This window comes from Erinaceus europaeus, chromosome 2, assembly GCF_950295315.1.
Source record: "Erinaceus europaeus chromosome 2, mEriEur2.1, whole genome shotgun sequence".
NCBI classification, from domain to species: domain Eukaryota; kingdom Metazoa; phylum Chordata; class Mammalia; order Eulipotyphla; family Erinaceidae; genus Erinaceus; species Erinaceus europaeus.
Window position 1 is genome coordinate 149,107,408 of NC_080163.1, and position 21,005 is coordinate 149,128,412.

General features: G+C 38.7%; 1 non-coding gene across 1 annotated transcript; it reads left to right on the forward strand.

The window, feature by feature from the left end:
- The first annotated feature begins 19,278 nt into the window (after positions 1-19,278).
- On the forward strand, positions 19,279-19,385 carry LOC132537152 (U6 spliceosomal RNA). Its single transcript, XR_009548615.1, has one exon. It is a non-coding gene; the product is annotated as a U6 spliceosomal RNA (small nuclear RNA).
- The last annotated feature ends 1,620 nt before the right edge of the window (positions 19,386-21,005 follow it).

The following is a 21,005-nucleotide window of genomic DNA, read 5'->3' on the forward strand; positions in this document are numbered from 1 at the left end:
TGGAAGGATTCTGTTTAAAGGGCATCCTTAGATAATTCCCATAGCTAAAGGTCATGAAGTAGGAAAAGAAAGAATTGCTAGAGTTGCTTATAAAAGAAGGCAAGGCATATTAAAACTGAGGTTATTTGAATTAAAGAAAAGTGAATAATGAATAGAATGATAAATTTTAGAAGTATATATGTGCCTTAAGTAGGTTTATTAAAAATGAATATATAAAAGGAGAAAAAATATATACTTATATTCATAAAAAATTATTGTTTAGTAAGGCATTAAAATTTCTATTGTAATATGCCATACATATTTTATTTTGTGCAATTTTATTTATTGTCCAAACTTTCTAAGCACATATTATCTCAAGATTAGTTCAAAAGAAGATACACAATGTTTGATTTTTATTCTCTTCCACAACTTACATCAAAACTTTTACATTTTATTGCTGGTTTTCTTTTTAAAAAGATTTTTCTTTTGAAAAACACCCAAGAACTTGAAACTATTTCAAGGCTTTAAATCATGGTAAATCCAGAAGAAAAAAAAAAAGTCATAAAATGTACAAAAGTCATTCCAGAGTTCCATGATTCAAAAACTTCAACTTTCCAGAGAATGTCTGTGAAGTTAGTGGACAGTCAGAGCAAAAGTATGGTAAAACATAAGGCAATCATTAAACACAAGCAATATATATATATTTAATTTTATTGGCTTTGGGAAAATAACAAATTATAATTTAATATTTTGCCAACAATATTTTACTAACAGTATACTATATCTTGAGCAACATATTTTTTTTCAAGTAATAACCCCCAAATTGTAACCTGCGGTGGGTAATTTCCCCATAATCTTCTGGGTCATTCCGGGGCTGGTTGAATAATCAAATTAAAATTAGACAGATAAGAAGAAAAGACTAATTTGGTTATGTAGTCTAGACATTCCACACATACACATGTAAATTCCAAAACCATGTAGAGTAAAATGAGGTGATACATCCTGAGATAAGGAATGGAATAGAGGTCTGAAACCTCAGGGAGAAAGGAAGACTCATACAAAGGGATGAGGTTATCTGATCAGATGCTCAGGATTAGATGTTTACCCTACCCCATAAGCAGATTTCTTGAACAGGTTATTTTTTGGTAATAACCATAATCTTTCGTAATCCCTTTATTTTTCATTTTTCTAAGTACTTGGGAAAGTTCTAAATGTTTCTCATGAGGCAGCGGGAGATAGCATAATGGATATGCAGAAATACTCACATGCCTGAAGCTCCATAGTCCCATGTTCAATCCCCCATATTACCATAAGCCAGAGCTGAGCAGTGCTCTACAAAAAAAAAAAGAAAAAGAAAAGTTTCTCATGAACCTTTAAACCTCAACTGACCTCAGTTTGAAATAATACACTTGCCAAAGTGACAGATCTTGAGAATGTCTATTGTAATGATTCTGGCGAAGCCAAATCTCCAATACATTAAAAAAAAAAAAAAAAACACTTCTCCCACCCCACAAGGAAGAATTAATTTTCTCACCCTTCAAGATGATATCAGGTAGTAGCACACGTGGTAGAGTGCACATGTTACCTTGTATAAGGACCCAGGTTCAAGTGCCTAGTCCCCACCTGCAGGAGGAAGTTTCACAAGGAATGAAGCACTGCTGAAGGAGTCTGCTGTCTCTCTCTACCTTTTCCTCTCTAATTCTCCCTTCCTTCTCAATTTCTTTGTCTCTATCAAGGAAGGAAGGAAGGAAAAACTGGCCTCCAGGAGTGGTGGTTTCATTGCGCAGAAAGCACCAAGCCTCAGTGACAATTATGGTAGGAAATATTAAAATTAGAATAATAATAATTGAGCTGGGGAAATGACCTAGCAGTAAAGCACATGCATGAGATCCTAGTTTTGATCTCTGACACCACATAAACAAATAAGCAGGGCTGGGAAGATAGCACAATGGTTATATAGAAGACCTTTCATTTCTAAAACTCTAAGGTCCAGGGTTCAATTCTATTACCACCATTAGTCAGAGTTGAGCAGTGTTCTTGTTAGAAACATAAATGTACTTCCAATCCTATCACTTCCCTTTCCACATTCTTATATAACCTCAATATTATTTCCATATTCTTATATAACCTCAATATCATACAGCCTCAATATTTATCACATAAAATCTTCATTCAATGGTTATTGACAGTATTTCTAATCTCACTCTCTCTACATCACCTCAAGTAGCCTTCACTTTTTTTCAACAACACATGCATCCATACCTTCATATTACCTAATATCATGATAGGAGACATGATTTAGACATAGATTGAGGGGGGGAAAATATTGTAATGAAGATTTGTCTGGGCTTAAGAAAGATTAAATGGGCCAAGGAGAATGAATGTTTGTGTTCATTTTAGTTCTTCCATGCTACCTACAATAGTCATCCTATCTGAAAAAATCTTTTGATCAAAGATCTAGTCACGTAGATTATTGCTTGCTTGAAAAATGGCCTGTGGTGCCCCAGGAATGAACTAGAGATGAAGCAGCCCATTGTACGTGCTGCATCAGAGCCTGTGATTCTGTAGACAGCTATATTCATAGCTACATTCTGACAGATGGCTCTCAGAAATAATACATTTAATTTAATCACTTGAATGTCATGATAATGATACTATAGTGATTAGCCCAGGTTTAACCTTGCAGTAAATTGGAGCCAAAATACAACTTGCATGAGAAATAGCAAATAAAGCTTTTGTTTTGTTAGTCACAAATACATTATTGAAAAAGAAACGTCACTTTACTATCTTTACATCCTCTCAGATCCCTAATTTGAATCTATATAGATTCTATGAAAGATTCACATCAAAAGAGCATCAGAATAGGTTATATTGCCAAACTATCACTTATTTGAAGTAGGATTTCAGTATTAGTCCTATGGCTTTAAAAAAAATAGTGCTTTTGTATTTCAGCTCTATGATTACCCCAAAGATATTTCCTTTTAAGTAAATACCAAGCTAAATAAAAGTATATATAGGGATAGTTGTTAACAAACACTATAATACATTTTCATGAAATATTCAACTTAAGTTTTGAAATGCATCTATACATTTCCTTTCAAAGTGTTAAATATGTAAAATTATTCAATATAAATACTTATAAGGAAGTTCTTTAGCTGTTAAATAATGAGCTTGATTTCAGAGATGTGGAAATCCACCATTTTTAACCACCACTAATATTGTTTATAGGACTGGGGATCCTCATAGTTTCATGCCTGAGGCTCTGTTGTACAAGTTCAATCCCCAGCACCACCATAAACCAGAGTTGAATGCTGGTGAAGTTTTAAAAAAAAGTGTTTATAAGAAATAATTAAATAAGCTAGACCTAAGTAGTAGTAAAGGAACAAGTTTCAGATTCTGAGGAAAGCAGTAAAATTCTTATCTCTCAGTATTGGTAGACTCATGTTTAATTGTAAGTAGGAATCTATACTGCCCAGCCCAGTGTCAGAAAATATTAAGAACCATTAAATACCATCATATTAGGTGTAAAAACTGTCATATAATACAATTCATTGCAATTTCTCTATGTGTCTATTTCATATCTATTAACTGTCTCTATTTTTCAATAAATTAACCAGGAACTACTGTTGTCTATCTGTACCCATAATGCCATTACACTAGAAAAATGGGAGAGAAAGATGAAACTAGTGTCAGAGACATTTTGTCATAAATAAACCAGAGCTGAGCAATGCTCTAGTAAAAACAAAATTAACAAAAAGAAGCAAAATGGGGTATGAGGCTACCAGAGGATAAGGGATTTGAGAGAGAAGTCAACAAATGAAAGGAACCAGTGAGGGAGATCATCAAAATCTGCTTAGGTATATACACACAATGAAATGTTATGCAGCTGTTAAAAATGGTAAGATCATCTCCTTTGACCACTCTTGAATGGAATTTAAAAGAATCATATTAAGTGAGAAAAGCCAAATGAGAATAAATACCAGTTGATGTCACTCATAACTAGAACTTAAGAAACAAGGAGAGAAAGGGAAAACACAAAGTAAAACTTGGACTGGGTATGGTATATTGTAGCAAAGCAAAGGACACTGGGGATGGAGGGGAAGGGAGCATGTGGAGAGGGTGTTGTGGTCTTGGTGCATGATAGTGGAGAAGGACCAAGCTTGGGGAAGTGTTTTGCAGATAGCTGGCACAGGGAAATGAAAAAGTGTATTCATATGTCAACAAGTGTACTGTACATGATTAACTTTCTAAAGTGATTTTAAAAAAACCCAGATCCTTAAATGCTGAAATTATACACCTGAAACATTACATACAGCATGACTTTCAACAAAATCAGTATCTAGAGACTAACAGTTAATCCCTCCACAAGAAAAAAGAAGATATTTCATCTCCTGCCTACTTCAAGGAAACATAATTTGTAGTCAAGCTTTTTTTTTTTCTGAACTTCTAGGGAAAAAATTTTTTTTTCCAGATAAAGAGAGTAGAATCAAGAGCCTCTCTAGAATATGTCACCTACAAGACGTGTGTGTGTGTGTATGTGTGTGTGTGTGTGTATGTGTGTGTGTGTGTGTGTGCGTGTGTGTGTGCATGTGTGTGTGTGTGTAATTGCCACTAGGGTAATCATTAATCATTAGGGCTCAGCACCTGCATGCTGAATCCACTAGTCCTGACAGCCTTTTTTTTTCCTTTTATTTATTTTTTTGTTTTGTTTTTCTGTTTGTTTTGTTTTTCTGTTTTGTTTTGTTTTTACTCTTGGGGAAGAAAAAATGTGAGAGGGAAAGGGGAGATAGAAGTAAAGACAGAGACCTACAGCACTGCCTCATCACTTGTGAAGCTTCCCCACCCCACCCCCCTTGAAGTGGGGTCTGCGGGCTTGAACCCAGGTCCTTAGACATGGGAATGTCTGTGCTCCACTGAATACACCACTGACTGGCCTTTGTGTAAGATTATTTTAAAAAATACACTTGGATGAAAACTGAGGAGGTTGGGGGGGTGGCACAGAAAAGTAGCTCATTATCTAGATGGAAGAAAATGGAATAAAACTGACAACTAGAAGACTCAGAGATATTGGAATTTGCAGACAATAACTTGAAAAGTGCTATTATAAATATAAGCAGTGGGGGTCAGTTGGTAGCCCAATGGGTTAAGCTTGCATGGTGCCAAGTGCAAGGACCAACATAAGAATCAGGGTTGGAGCCCCAGGATCCCCACCTGCAAGGAGGGGGTCGCTTCACAAGCTTGTGAAGTAGGTCTGCAGGTGTCTGTCTTTCTCTTCCCCTCTGTCTTCCCCTCCTCTCTCCATTTCTCTGTCGTGTCCAACAACAACGACGTCAATAACAACAATAATAGTAACCACAATGATAAAACAACATGGGCAACAAAAGGGAAAAAAATATCCTCCAGGAGGAGTGGATTCATAATGCAGGCATCGAGCCCCAACAATAACCCTGGAAGCGCAAAAAAAAAAAAAAAAAAAGATAAAGATAAGCAGTAACTCAAAGATAAGTTAGTCAACTGTTGGTATTCTTCGTGTTGGTTTGGTCCCCTTCCCCCTACCTCTGAGAGAAATGGTTTGGCCCTTGCTAGTTTCGCGCCTCTCTTTCTCCCCGCCCCGTATGCTAAAGACATGCAGAGTCCCAGCAGCAGCTGAGAAAGAAACGTTTGGAAGCACATAGTGTGGTGATTTGCCTGTTTGTGAATAAAGATTAAACTGCAGCTTCTCAGCTGAGCCGTGTGTCCTCGAGTCTGTCTCTATCTACCACCGTGACACTAGCCGGGCCAGCTGGAGCCTCCGAACATTAACAACAAATGGCGCCCAACATGGGGCTGACCTGCACATCTCTCAGATAAGTGAAGACAATTTGTCTACCTATGTACTATGGCCTTCTCTTCGGCTTGTGAAGAGATCTCCAAAGGCCTCTGCCCTTTCTTCACGAGACTGTTTCGCTGTTTCTGGAACATTTATCTCTGCACCACTCTGTGGTTTCTGCCCAACACCAACTCGCAGGAGCCCAACGCCAGCCCGCATGAGCTGGCTTTCCGCCACGTGGTGCGGGACATTGGGCGTGGGCTCCCTCCACGCTGCTCAGCCGCTGGGAGCAGGGCAGCAGACATGGCAGGGCCGCGGCGGCCTTTCCTGGCCGCCACCCCGTGGCACCTCAGCCCGCGCCTTCTGCACGGCTGGCCCACCCACCCTTGTGCTATGAAGTCTGGACAGATCCCGGACCACCCGGAGACCGCGGGCTCCCTGCCAAAACTGGGCCCCCTGGCTGAGATCCTCAGCTCAGGTCTGAAGGCAGACGAGCTAGAATATGCAGAGATTCGTGCAGAGATCGCAACCTGCAATTCCTAGAAGTGGAGCTGTGCGGGAGGCCCCACCTCTGGATGGTGACCCCCCAACAACAACTAAGACAGTACAGATCTAAATTCGTGTTTAAAATGACATGTCTTCATAACAAAAGTTTCTCTCCTTGTGTATTAAAGACCATGTTTATGTGTGTGTTTAAGGTTTGGCAAACAGTAACTTTAAGGTTAAAAATGTAACTTTAAGGCTAAATTCTTACCAGACAAAGTTAAATGAAAAAGGTTTTCAACGTAATTCTCATAAAGATAAAATTAACTTACATTTAAAGTCTGAGGTAAAAAATTAGTTAAAAATCAATATATTTTAACCAAGTTGGTATAAACAAAACCTGCACACACCTAGGGTGTGTCTCCATCTTGAATGGGTATAATAAAAGCTTAAATAGACTTGTTGATATGTAAAACTCTCGATTACCTTCTCTATTAGAAATGGTAGATTACACAATGGCTATGCTAATGATTCTCATGCCTGAGGTTTTCTTTCCTTGATTCTTATGTCTACCTTTTCACATTCTATTGTTTAAAGTTTAAACAACCTTAAAATCATTCTAAAAACGACTTCTAATTGTAATAGAGTTATCAATTGTGGTAAACCTGCTACAAGTTTTGTTTCATAAGTAAGTGAATTGCAGCTGTCAAGTTCTCTACAGAAAAGCAGAATTCTGATGGCTGACATTCCCCATTGAGACAGACGTACAACAATTCACCCCCTGGCAATTCTTCCGTGGACATCTGCTTTGGACTTCTGTCGGACTCACTGGCACACCTCAGACACTTTGCATAAAATTAGCAGCTTCCCTTATGCTGCTGGGTTTCTCAAAGACTGACTGCAGCCATGCCTTGGGACTCTAGGCCTCACCCTCCCCCCATGCTAAAAAATGCCCGTCGAGGCAAGTACTCCCCCCAGAGGCAGGAAATGTTTTTTTAAGCTGATAAAGTTTTGCCCAGAGGCAAAAAATGGCACCCCCAGGCCTTCCCTTGGCAGCACACTGGTTCTTGTTACTCGCTTACATGTTTCTCCATGTTTGTGCCAGTTTCTATTTTGAAAATGCCTGTACTATATAGGTTTCTGTTCACCCCACACCCCTGATACTGTGGGCATTTAGTTAAAAAGAAAAGGGGGACTATGTTGGTATTCTTCATGTTGGTTTGGCCCTCTACCTCTGAGAGAAATGGTTTGGCCCTTGCTAGTTTCGCGCCCCTCTTTCTCCCCGCCCCGTATGCTAAGGACGTGCAGAGTCCCAGCAGCAGCTGAGAAAGAAACATGGGGAAGCACATGGTGTGGTGATTTGCCTGTTCGTGAATAAAGATTAAACTGCAGCTTCTCAGCCCAGCCGTGTGTCCCCGAGTCTGTCTCTGTCTACCACTGAGATGCTAGCCCGGCTGGCTGGAGCCTCCGAACATTAACAACAGTCAACATGAGTAGATAGAGAAAAAGAAGATAAAAACAGAGGAGACCGAGTGGTAGCGCACGGGGTTAAGCACACATGGCAAGAAGATAAAAACAGAAGCAAGAAAGAGCAAGGAATAAAAATTCTTGACCTCTAAAATACAGTCATACCTCGGCTCTCATCAGCTTCAAAACATGTGGAATTTGGTGTAGTCCATGTACGCCAAGAAAAAAAAAATGCCACCAGCAGGGTGGGCAGGGGAATCACATGGTATGTGAAGGACCAGGCAGAGCTGAGCAAGTCCCTGCAGTACAACCAGCTGGCACAAGACCACTTCTCCCTGGTTCCCATTCATTCCTTCCAGGGGAACATCCAGAAAGCAGCAGCGGGGACACTGGCCACTCAGTCCTAGAAACAGCCTTGCTCCCTGGGGTCCTCTAGGCCTCCATCAACAACAAAATGGGTCGTCCACAGGTCACCTGACCTGGCTGCACGAGGGCTGGGGAAGGTGGGTCAGTAGGTGCAATTCCACACACAAACACACACACAGGCTCAGGTGCTTGACAACACCATCTGCCAGTGCAGGTTGTGCCCACCACCCCCTTGGGATGTGCACACTAACCAGCTGTGCTCTCTACCTGGGACCACAGAGCAAGTCCTGGGGTTGCTGCATCTTGTGGACAACAGGCTCTTCACCAAACCTGACCAGACCAGATCAGGAGAGTATTCTGCCACTGTAAAATAGTTCCTGACCCTCAGGCAAAAAGAAGTTCCGGCAGGTTTCAGGTCTCACAGCTACTGACATTTACAAAGAATAATGGCTGGGGAGACAACACAATGTTTATGCAAAAAAAGATTTTCAGTCCTGGGGCACCGAAGAGTCCAATTCAACCCCCAGCACCACTGGAAACAAGAGGTGAGATGCGCTCTGGTAAAAGAAACAAACAAAATAGAAAAGTGCTCCATTAAGATGTCTTTTTGTCGGGAGTTGGGCTGTAGAGCAGCGGGTTAAGTGCAGGTGGCGCAAAGCACAAGGACCAGCATAAGGATCCCGGTTCGAACCCCGGCTCCCCACCTGCAGGGGAGTCGCTTCACAGGCGGTGAAGCAGGTCTGCAGGTGTCTATCTTTCTCTCCTCCTCTCTGTCTTCCCCTCCTCTCTCCATTTCTCTCTGTCCTATCCAACAACGACAACAACAATAATAACTACAACAATAAAACAACAAGGGCAACAAAAGGGAATAAATAAATAAAATTAATATTTTTTTTAAAAAAAGATGTCTTTTTGTGGGGCCCGGTGGTGGCACACCTGGTTGAGTGCACAAGGGCCTGGGTTCAAGCCCCTGGACCCCACCTGCAGGGAGAAAGCTTCATGAGTGGTGAAGCAGGGCTGCAGATGTCTCTGTCTCTCTCCATCTCTATAACCCCTTCCCTTTCAATTTCAGAATGCCTTTATCCACTAAATAAATAAAGATAATGTTTTAAAAAAAGATGTACCATAATAATTAACTGGATGAGTTATGGATATGTTAAGCAATATCTTAAAAATTATTAAAAGTTATACAACTTTGAAGCTACCTAGTAGTGCCTCCAAAATAATGAAAATTATTATTTTATTTAAAAATCTGATTTGAGGAGATCCCGTGGTAGCGCAGCAGGTTAAGCACACATGGCACAAAGTGCAAGGACCTGTGTAAGGATCCTGGTTCAAGCCCCAGGCTCCCCACCTGCAGGGGGGGTCACTTCACAGGTGGTGAAGCAGGTCTGTAGGTGTCTGTCTTTCTCTCCCCCACTCTGTCTTCCCCTCCTCTCTCCATTTCTCCTGTCCTAACCAACAACAATGGCATCATTGATAAGAATAATAATAACCCCCAAAACAATAAAACAACAAGGGGAAAAAAATAGCCTCCAGGAGGAGTGAATTCATAGTTCAGGCACGGAGTCCCAGCAATAACCCTGGAGGCAAAAAAAAAAAAAATCTGGTTTGGAGCGCTGGGCAGTGTTACATCCAGTTAAGTGCACATAGTACTAAGCACAAGGACCCACCAAGGCTCCAGGTTCAAGCCCCCAAATACCCACCTGTGTTGGCCAGCTCCCCCCTGCTCCATGCTGCATTGCTTGATGCTGTAGTCTATTTACATAATCATTGTTTTGCCGGAGACCTGCCTTGCCTGCAGGGTATTGGTTTAATCCCATTGGTTAGAACCTTCACAACAGCTGCTATGGAGGCTTTCTACATTTGGGCTCTTTTCTCCACCCCCTCTCCTAGCTATTTCCTTTTCCCACTTGCCACTTCCGGTTAAAGAGATATATAAAAAGCGTTGTCTCTGATCAATAAAGGAATTGCATTGCATTTTATTAATTCTCACTCTAGCACTGTTGTCCCCCTACCCCATATGAGATGCCATGATTTGATCTATTATGCAGCATTATTAAGTCATGTAGGTGGTTAAGTATTTAAACCTTTACAGCAAAGATCAATTGATGCATCATAATTAGCAACAAAGATTAGCTAATCAAAGTACTAATGATCACCTAATTGGTATAGTGTTTTACTGCTTACAAAGCGCTTTCCCATAATTACATAATTTGATTCTTAAAATGATGATGTGTGATAGAGATTTTCCTTCTAACTTTCTAGGTGATCAAATTAATACTCAATGAAATTTACTTCCCCCCCCAAAAAAAAAATCATTATACCTCTAAAGTGGTAACATTGGAAAGTAAAATAATTCTAGATCAACCTCTCTTCTCCAAATAGAATGTATGCTACTTTCCCACAGGGCATGGCGGTCAAGAGCAGAGTACTCAGGAGACTTTGCCCTGCTCAAGAATGAGATGTGGTACATTCCTTTAGTAGGTAATTACCCTTTCACCTGCAATCTTAGATCCTAGTTATGATTCTGATCTCTTCTCCATGGAAAACATTTTTGAAAGGCCATTGCATTTCCCTGTGAATGTAGATTTGGATCTGACTTCTTTCATACCCCATATCGCCAGGGAACATTTTTGTGATCTTAAAGAAAACACTGAAAACAGCTTCTGCTATCAACTTCCACCCATAGTTTCTATAATATATTATAGATAAATTCAAATATATTCTATAAAATATATAAAAAATAAAGGAAGCTTTTTGGTGGTGGTGGTATTTGTGTCACTAAAAACATTGTACATTTTGTATTCTCAAGCAATTATACTCTTACATTAAATTTTCCACTTTTTATAGTATTAGAATTCCTCTGCTTATTACCACAACACTCATAGAACATCAAAAAACAAAAACAAAAAAATAAGCATGATTTATGTGAGTTGGTTTAAATAAGTAATGTAATATTAGAGTAATGGGAAATGTTAGGAGAGATTATGTTAGAACTAACTTTTAAACAAGGGCATTTGGGGATGGTGAGATAGCTCACTTGGAAAAGCAACTACTATGTCATGCAGAAACCTGCATTCACACACTGGCCTCCATGACACTGGAGGAAACTTCAATGTTGTTCTCTCTCTCTCTTTCTTTGAAAAAGTCAAATTGGAATAGTGAAGACCCAATAAAACAAAAACAAAAAATAAAAAAATAGGGACTTTTGTTAATAATACAGATAATTTGATTTCTGTTTTTTTCTCTTTTATCAAATAAAATTCCAAAAGGCCAGGAAAATGGTATAGAGATTGACACAATAGAGTTTTCTTTTTCTTTTTTGTTATTTTTATTTATAAAATGGAAACACCAACAAGTCCGTAGGGTAAGTGGCATACAATTCCACACAATTCCTACCACCAGAACTCTGTATCCCATCCCCTCTTTTAATAGCTTTCCTATTCTTTATTCCTCTGGGAGTATGGACTCAGGATAATTATGGAGTGCACAACAGAGTTTTATACCTGAGGTCCCTGGTTCAATCCTCAGCACTTCTGTATGCCAAAGGTGAACAGTGCTTTGATAAAATAACAACAGCAACAATATTTCCAATTGTTGAGATTGGATTTTAATAACTGACCAGTCAAGTTGAAGACAGTAAGATTTATTTAAGTAAAATGATTTTGGAGTTGCACAAAGGAAGAGCAAAGGACATGTAAGCAAGGTTTCCTGAGCTCAAACCCCAGCACCCCAGCCAGAACGATGCTGTCATTCCCTCTCCTTTATAACTAACTAAATCTTAATAAAGAATAATATAATTTACATTCTGGAATTTTATTTTAGCATTACTCTTAATTTAGACTAGGAAGTATTACATTTTGTTTTTTTAAAGACATTTCAGAAAAAGATGATCTAGTACTTTAAGAGTTAACAGTTTTGCAAAGAGTGGATAAGCCTAGAGTAGTTTCAGATATTGTGTTTCACTAAGGTCTCTATAACAAAGTAAAGAAACTTGAATAAAGTTATAAATGTTGTAAATCTGCACTGCTTATCTATAAGTGGAGATAATCTCACCTTCTTTACGCTATTCGTGTAAAGATTAGATATAATCAATGATAGGCTATTTCTTAGAGTTTTTATATTTGTTCCTGCATTCTTTCTCTCTGTGCAAGTTTTCTGCAGAACACTCTCCCCTACAGCCTAGGAAATCCTTTTACATCATAAGGCCCTAAGACCTCAAGGTTCTCTTTAGCCCTGACTACACCTCCTTCCCCAGAATCTTTTGTTTTGATGCAATACACCATGCCAATGTCACAATTCACTTTGTGTTCTCTGGCCCTATTTCTTAAGTCCCACCTGTAAATGAGACCATTCAGTATTTGTGACTTTCTTTTTTTGGCTTATTTCACTTAATGTGATGTATTTAATATGATCAAGTTCCATGCAGGATGACACAAAGGAGATGACTTCATAGTTTTTAACAGCTGAGTAGTATCTCATAATATGGGTGACAATTATTTTAGCATATCATCTATCATTGGAAATATGGTTGCTTCCAAGTTTTGGCTAATGACAAATTGTACTGCTATAGACATAGGTATACATAGATTTCCTTTAATAGATATTTTTCTTTCCTTTGGCTAAATTCCCAGGAGAGAAATTACTGGGTCATAGGGTAGGTCCAGTTCTAGTGTTCTGATAATCTCCAGACGGCTTTCCATGAGAACTGGACCAAATTATACTTTTCATCAGCAATGGAGAACTGTCCCTTTTTCCCCCACATGCTCTCAAAAACATTTATTGTTACTGTATTTTTCTAATGGAATATAATTCTTATAGGTGTAAAGTAGTATCACATGTCACTGTAGGGGAATGGGCAGTAGCACAACCAGTAGAGCATATATGGTGCCATGCTCAAGGACCTGGGTTCAAGCACCCAGTCCCCACCTGTAGGAAAGAAGCTTCACAATTGGTAAATCAGTCTTGCAAGTGTCTTTCTCTCTCCCTCTCTATCTCCCCTTTCCCTCTAAGTTCTTCTGCCACACTCAATGAAGAAAAACGGGGGGGTGGGGGGTGGGAGGTTGGGTGGAATCAGGCTATAGAAGAGGAAAAAAATGTAGAAAATAATTATTGTCTACAGAGAAAGAGGAAGATATTGACACATTTACAAGGTTGTGGTTTCTTCTGCAATGGGAAAAGACAAATAGAAAGACAACAAAGGAAGTGATAATGTTGTTTGTGAAGTGAACATCACAATAAGTTAAAGTTTCTTCTTATGGGCAGGGGTAGATAGCATAATGGTTATGCAAAGAGACTCTCATGCCTAAGGCTCCAAAGTTCCAGGTTCAATCGCCTGTACCACCATAAACCAGAGCTGAGCAGTGCTCTGGTAAAAAATATATATACAGGGGCCAGGTGGTGCCACACCTGGTTGAGTGCACATGTTACAATGCACAAGGACTCGGGTTCGAGTCCCCAGTCCCCACCTGCAGGGGGAAAGCTTCACAAGTAGTGAAGCAGTGTTGCAGGTGTCTCTCTGTCTCTCTTCCTCTTATCCCATCCTTCCCTCTCGATTTCTGGCTGTCTCTATCCAATAAATAAATAAAGATAATGAAAAAAAATGAAAACAAATATATATACATATAATATATTCTTATTATAATACTATTTAGTAAACAGAATGAAAATTAATGGTAGAGAGAACATCAATGAATAACATCAAAACTAAGTTATATGAGAGAAACACATACACAAACACACCCCCCCCACACACAAAATTATCTGCTATCTATAAGCACAGAGAAAATAAAGAGTGAAATGAAAGCAAGAAACAGTGACTAATGTGTCATGATATATTATAAGGGAGTGAAGACACTTAGGCTAGAAAGATCAGAACTCAAATGCTGGTTCTGCTACTTGCCACATATGTAAGGATAAGCAAACTAACTTGTCCAAACTTTAGTCCCTTAATGAAACAGAATAATATAGTATATTGTATGGCATTTGGTTACAAATATTAAAAAATAATGCATACACAAGGTTTGTAGCAAATTACATGGTTCAAAAAAAAGCTTAATCAGTATTAGTTGTAACATGAAAATATACAGTTTTGATTTTACAATTATGCCTAGTCATGATAAAGGGCTTTTCTTAGTTTTATTACTTTATTAATAAAAATGAGAAATATTTATATATGCAAGCATTGATCAATAACTAGGGTTTTTTTTTCTTTTTCTTTTTTTAAAGCCTCTGGAGTCTTATGCCTGTGAAATCCCAATGATCTCAGTAGACATTTTTTTTTTAAATAGAAGAGAAAAGAGGGAGTAAGAGACAGAAAGGGATGGCAGAACACAACACTGTACCACCATTTATGGACCTTGCCCTTGGTGCTATGCAAGATGCTGGCGGCTTGAATCTATGTCCTTGCTTATGGTAAAGTACAAGATCTACAAGATGGGAGATCTCCAGGACCCTACATATATAAAGTAGAGCCATGTATCTATTATATATATTTCTATCTCTGCATATGTATAGATCAGTTGAAATATAGCCATATATATATACATACCTGCATATATATATATATATATATATATATATATATATATATATATATATACTGATTAACCGGTACATACTGATATATCAGCTTTCAAGGACCCCACACCTTTACTGTGGAAATAAAACTTCTGTTTTATTTTTTAAAAATACTTTTATTATTATTATTTATTTAAAGAATTTTATTTATTTATGAGAAAGGTAGGAGGAGAAAGAAAGAACCAGATATCACTCTGGCACATGTGCTGCCTGGGATCAAACTCAGCACCTCATGCTTGAAAGTCCAAAGCCTTATCACAGCGCCACCTCCCAGACCACAAAACTTCTGTTTTCTAAAAGGAAATAGACGTCTCCCCTCACAGAGTTCAGCTTTAGAATCTAATTTCTAGGTTAACATCTAGCATCTATTTTGAAGACTTTTTTCTATCTACTATTTGCTAAATGACTCTCAATTATATATGCATATTTGAGGATATTTAAGATATTCTATGTATGATTTGAAGACCTAGTATTGTGTGAGAATCAAGAGCACCAAAAAGAGGAAGAGAAATTGAATTATTGAAACACAAGCATTCTAATAGCAAAAGTAACTCTTCTGTGCCAGATTAAATTATATTGCTGATATTGCATCTACTTGAAATTTTTAGTAGAAATGTGTCTGGATGGTATATGTTTCAAACACAGCCAAATTACATTTTGCAAAATCAGAATGATAGGTGGTTACAATAATCTGGTTTCTGTTAGTGCTGTCTTCCTCCCCCCCACCCACCCCATTCTATAGTCAATATACCTGAAGCTGATAGAAAAGTCATAAAACACAAAGCTGAATGAAAAGGCATTTGAACTATAATTCAATTCACACTTAATGGGGCCTGGTGAAATTAGGTCTGGTGACTACTTTATTGAAAAGTTTACTTGAATCCATTCTTTCTTGTCTCAAGAGCTCTAGACAAACTCATACTTAAACTTGCTCAAGAAATCATCAAAGTATCCCTTAAGCAGAAAGTTTCAAGAATTTCTAACTTATCTTAGTGGAAGTCTTTAGAAATACCTGATTTTTGGCCCCAGATCAAATTGATGGGGTTTACAGTTCATGGTATTTATATATTTTTCCCAGATTTAGGAGCTACTTTCTTCCCTGATCCAGCTTTCTAGTCCTATTTCCAACCCTGACACTGTCTCCCCAGATAATACCTTTGACCCACCTGCATGTTAGCTGTCAGGTTCAGGCAAAAATTAGTAAAGTCATGAGCCCCTTGACTAAAATAGACCTAATAATTTTTTTCCAGAATGGAAACCCCAAATCTCATCTGCTATATTCTTGCCTTTAGGTTCCAGATTATTAAACAATTTGTTCTTTTTTATATCTTAAGGCTTTTTCAGATACCAAGTTGCAGATGCTACCATGAAGGCAACCTAATGTCCTGGGCAGACAACCTCACCAATGTACCCTGGAACCCTTTCTCTCCAGAGCTCTACCCTACTAGGGAAAGACAGAGAAACAGGCTGAGAGTATGGATCGAACTGCCAATGCTCATGTTCAGTGGAGAAGCAATTACAGAAGCCAGACCTTCCACCTCTACACCCCATAATGATCCTGGGTCCATGCTCCCAAAGGTATAAAGAATAGGGAAGCTTCCAGTGGAGGGGATAGGATATGGGACTCTGGTGGTGGGAAATGTGTGGAATTTTATCCCTCTTACCCTATAGTTTTATCAATATTTTCTCATTTTTGTTTTATAAATAAATTAAATGAAATTTTTTAAAAAAGGAAAAGAAATGCCTGATTTTCTTGAACATTTGAAGATAACCCTGTGCTCATCTAGGCAGCATACACTTCTCAGTAAATGTTCTCTGGCTTCTGTGGAAATGATAAGTAATGGTAGTAAACACTCATGGAGCGTAACTTACTACGTCAAGAGTGTGAAAACTTTATGTTGACTAGTACGATTAATGTTCACAGTCCCCATGAAGAACATATTAAATGTTTCTGATCATACAAACAGGAAAAGTAAGGCCTAGAGAGAAGAAAGGAAATGACTCGCTCAGTTCCACAAAAGCAGTATAATTTAACTGCTCCAAAATCCATTTTCTTCATTTACAATGAATAGCCTACATTTTCCCACATTCCCTACAATCAAACATAGCAATTCAATTACTTTTTGGCCAACCAAATATTACAGTACACTGTGTGTGTGCGCACATGCACACATTTCCATGTGAACATGCTTAAGAAATAAGTAGTCTTTAATATGAACCTTTTCCCCAGTATGTGACTGAATGGAGGCCATATCAAGGGCCATTTGAAAATGGTGAAGTCACATAGAAGAACGAATGTGGGTCTTGGGTTTATTATAAATGGCACAGCCTATAAACTCCCTTCTATAATCATTAGGTATTATTAAAACAAGAATAGCCTTTTTATGCTAGGAACAATACTGTAAGATGTATTGTTTATAAGTTGTATTATTTATGTAAAAGCTATCTGTGGTTGGGGGCATACCTGATTGATTCTAGAGAATAAGGTAGTCACTACTACTGTATTAGTCCACACCACTTCTAAGTCTGAGGAGCGAATCACTAGAATTCTATAAATTTGCCTCATTTCATTGTATTTGGAAATTGTCTTGTGTTGATGGAGAAAATCAATGAGTAATTTACCCTGATCATATCTCTCTGCTGAATATAAATATTCTCTCTGTGTATATATGTATATAGATGTATATGTGTGTATGTATAATTTGAAAAAACCCATAAATACCATATTTTCAAAGCAAGATGATAGAAAAATTGTCATTTGTTCTCTTTAGTTTGAGCCTTCAGTACTTTAAGATTTAATAACTGAAGCAACTAGACAAATCTGATAGAGTGCGTATGTATATTTATGTTCCTCAGATGCATATAAATAGAATAATCTTACATAAAATCCACAGGTCTATAGAAGTTGATTTAAGACTCCTGATATAATCCACATATGTAGTTACTTTATTGTCCTTGTTTTACAGATGACAAAATATGGTACATGTAGTAAGTGGCTGACTTAAGCTCAAATGTTAGGTAGGTGGTTTATCAGGACTAAAGTTCAGGCCAATTTCCCTCCATGGTTGATGTCCTTTCTCCTACTTTGTGTTTCCTCTGACTCTTATGATACAGTAAAACATCATATGGTTTCACAAACTAATCCCCCCTTTTTTTTCTACTGCTTTTTTAGAGTGAGAGAGAGAAAAAGAGAGTGCACATATGCTTCATCATCTGAGGAATTCTTGCTGCTTCCTTATGCTAGGAGGATTGGACCTAGAGTATCAGGCATACAAGGTGGATGCTCTACTATTGAGCCAGCTCCCTGGTCTCAAACACTTTATTTTAAATAGAAAATCCAGGAAATGTGTCGGCTTTTCCCATTCAGAATATGTTATTTAATCAAATGTGTAATTTCATCAACCAGCTCATCTTAGCTTAAGGTCAGAAAAATAGTTCTGTGTTTGTGGATTAGCTGCAGTTCATTTAAACCTTGTGCTGGACAGCAACAGAATCACTGACTAAGAATAGAGAAATCTGGGAAGAGTGTATTGTAGATGAAATTGAAAATAATAAAAGAAAGTATAGTTATTAATCTGATTTCTTGTAGCATCCCAGAGCAGGAAACAATCTATTCAGATACCTATAATGTTTTGAATACTTTGTACTGGCAACTTGGTGCCCAGAAGGCATTATAATTGATTTGTGTGTGAACTTTGGTGGTGGGGAAGGTGTGGAATTATACTCCTGTTATCTCAGAATTTTGTAAATCATCATTAAATCACTAATGAAATAAAATTATTTGAATGTATCAAAAAATGAAAAATCATAATAATATATTCAGCCAGTGTGTCAGATAGACTAATAGAAATATTGAGATTGAGAGATTAAGAAAGGATCAAGGAGACAGCATACTGGTTATGGAAAATGTTGGGCAGTACACCAGCTTCCCCCTGCTTATCCCTGCGGACTATTTACATAACCAGTTACCTAGGAACCACCCTGCTTACAGGGCATTGGTTTAATCACCACTGGTTCACGATGTCTTTTTACTCCGCCCCCTCTCATAGTCAGCCTGATTTCCACCAGTCTCTTTTCACTCCACCCTCTCTACATCACATCCTGTTTCCACCCTACTTGGCGAGTATATATACAGCTGCTCTTCTGTTTTAACACACTTGGGATTGCCTTCCGGACTCCGAGAGTTCCAGAGTCTATCTCCTGCGATGCTGGCTCCGCATGAGTTCCTGATTCCTCTCCCACGCAGCAGCCTAGGTTGGCTCCAGTTGAGTCCTCTCCAACCCAGAGAGCACTTGCTCGGGCAGAAGCACCCTCAGGCTATCCCAGCAGAAATGACTTTCATGCCTGAAACTCCAAAGTCCCAGTTTCAGTCCACAGAACTACCATAAACCAAAGCTGAACAGCTAAAGAGAAATAGAGATATGAGAAAGAGAGAGAGAGAGAGAGATGAAGAGGTACAGAAAAAAATGAAAAAAGTTACTATCTTCATAAATTATTATATAAAGCATCACCTTAAAGGGACAGTTATTTTTTAATCCAAAAAGTCTTAACTCAAGTCTGCTGGTAAATCTGACATAAAATAGCCTGTGTGCGTGCTCACTTTGGCAGCACATATACTAAAATTGGAATGATACAGAGAAGATTAGCATGGCCCATGTGCAAGGATGGCACGCAAATTCATGAAGCATTCCATATTTTTTTTAAAAAAGAAAAAAAAATAGCCTGTGTGTTTATCCCCAATGTTCACCCACACTCTGGTCTTAGAAAATGGTGAGGAGACAACAAGAGGACACCAGTTACCTTTGGTGCCTCATTTGTGACACTGAGTGATTTCTCTTCTCTTAAAGTCTTTTTCCTCAGGCTGGAGAGGTAGCCTAATGGTTAGGCAAATAACTTTCAAGCCTGAGGCTCTGAGCTCCCAGGTTCAATCCCCCAGAACCATCATAAATCAGAGCTAAGCACTGCTCTGATTTATCTCTTTCTCATTAACTTAATTAATTAAAAAAAAACAAAACCTTTGCTTCCACTAGCTCCCACACACCTCACTTAACACATTCTCTTCCCACAGCAGCGACTGTCACCTCCCTCATCCTCTACTGTATCCCCCTCATGCTAGCACAGCTCCTAACCTAGAGCTGGTACATCTCATTTGTTGCATGACTGAGAAGTGGTACCTTTTCCCCAGTTCAGGGATTTGGGGAGATTGTTGATGATGACAGACAGGGCAAGTTCTCTAATTTGCATCATTCCAGAATGACTTCACACACCTCACACAACTGTGTTTCTAAGAATCTGACTAATGAAATAAGCCTGGTGGGTCTCTGGCTAATGAGAAACACTGCCATTGCCTAGGTGGAATAGAGCACACAAACTTTCTAAATTGTTTCTGCTCCCTTGTCAGGAGCAGTTGAGCTGGGGACTTGCAGAAGGGGGCAGATGGCATCCTTCTGCCACACTCTGGAGGTGCCCATCTCAGTTCACCACCGGGAACATCTGCCGCTCTCCACTTCTCACGGCAGCAATCTCGCCCAGCCAGGAGAGCAGCACCAAGGGCTCAGGCCTCCACCAGGCAGGGAAGCACTTTGTGCTAATTCAGAGAGATGTCACAGGGAGCTGGCAGACGATTGATTAGTTGGGTCCCAGAGGTGTACACACCCTGGGGCAAAGTACCAATGACAAGCTGCTGCTGGACTAGCAATGTGCCCTTCACATTTACATCTGAAACTTTAAAACATAGCAAGAACAGCCTAGATTTTTGTGTTTCTGTCTTAATTAAAGTTTATTTCCCTGAAACCTAACAGGAAGCACAAGTTCAAGATCCAACTTTGAATAAGGCTTCTCCTTTTACTGACATTGTTACTAACAATTCTCTAATAGCCCATATCTCAAGGCAGTTCCCTGGTTTATAAAATGGTAATAAGTAAAATCAGGGAGATAGCATAACAGTTATACTAAAAGGCTTTTATTCTCCAGAGACTTTCATGCTTGAGGCTCCAAGGCTCCAGGTTCAATCTCTGGTACAGTTACTCTGGGGGGGGGGGGGGAATGTAGTAGATCTGCATTATAAGATGCTAGGAAAAGTCATCTTTTTAATCATCTCAAAATGCCAACTTAAAGGCATTACTCTTGTACATACATCTCAAAATGTCCACAGACCACCTACATCTGAGTCACTCACTGCCCACAATATTCTATTATTAACACATTTATTTTATTTTTTATTTTTAAAATATTTATTTATTTCCTTTTTGTTGCACTTGTTTTTATTTTTGTTGTAGTTATTATTGCTGTTGATGTTGTCGTTGTTGGATAGGACAGA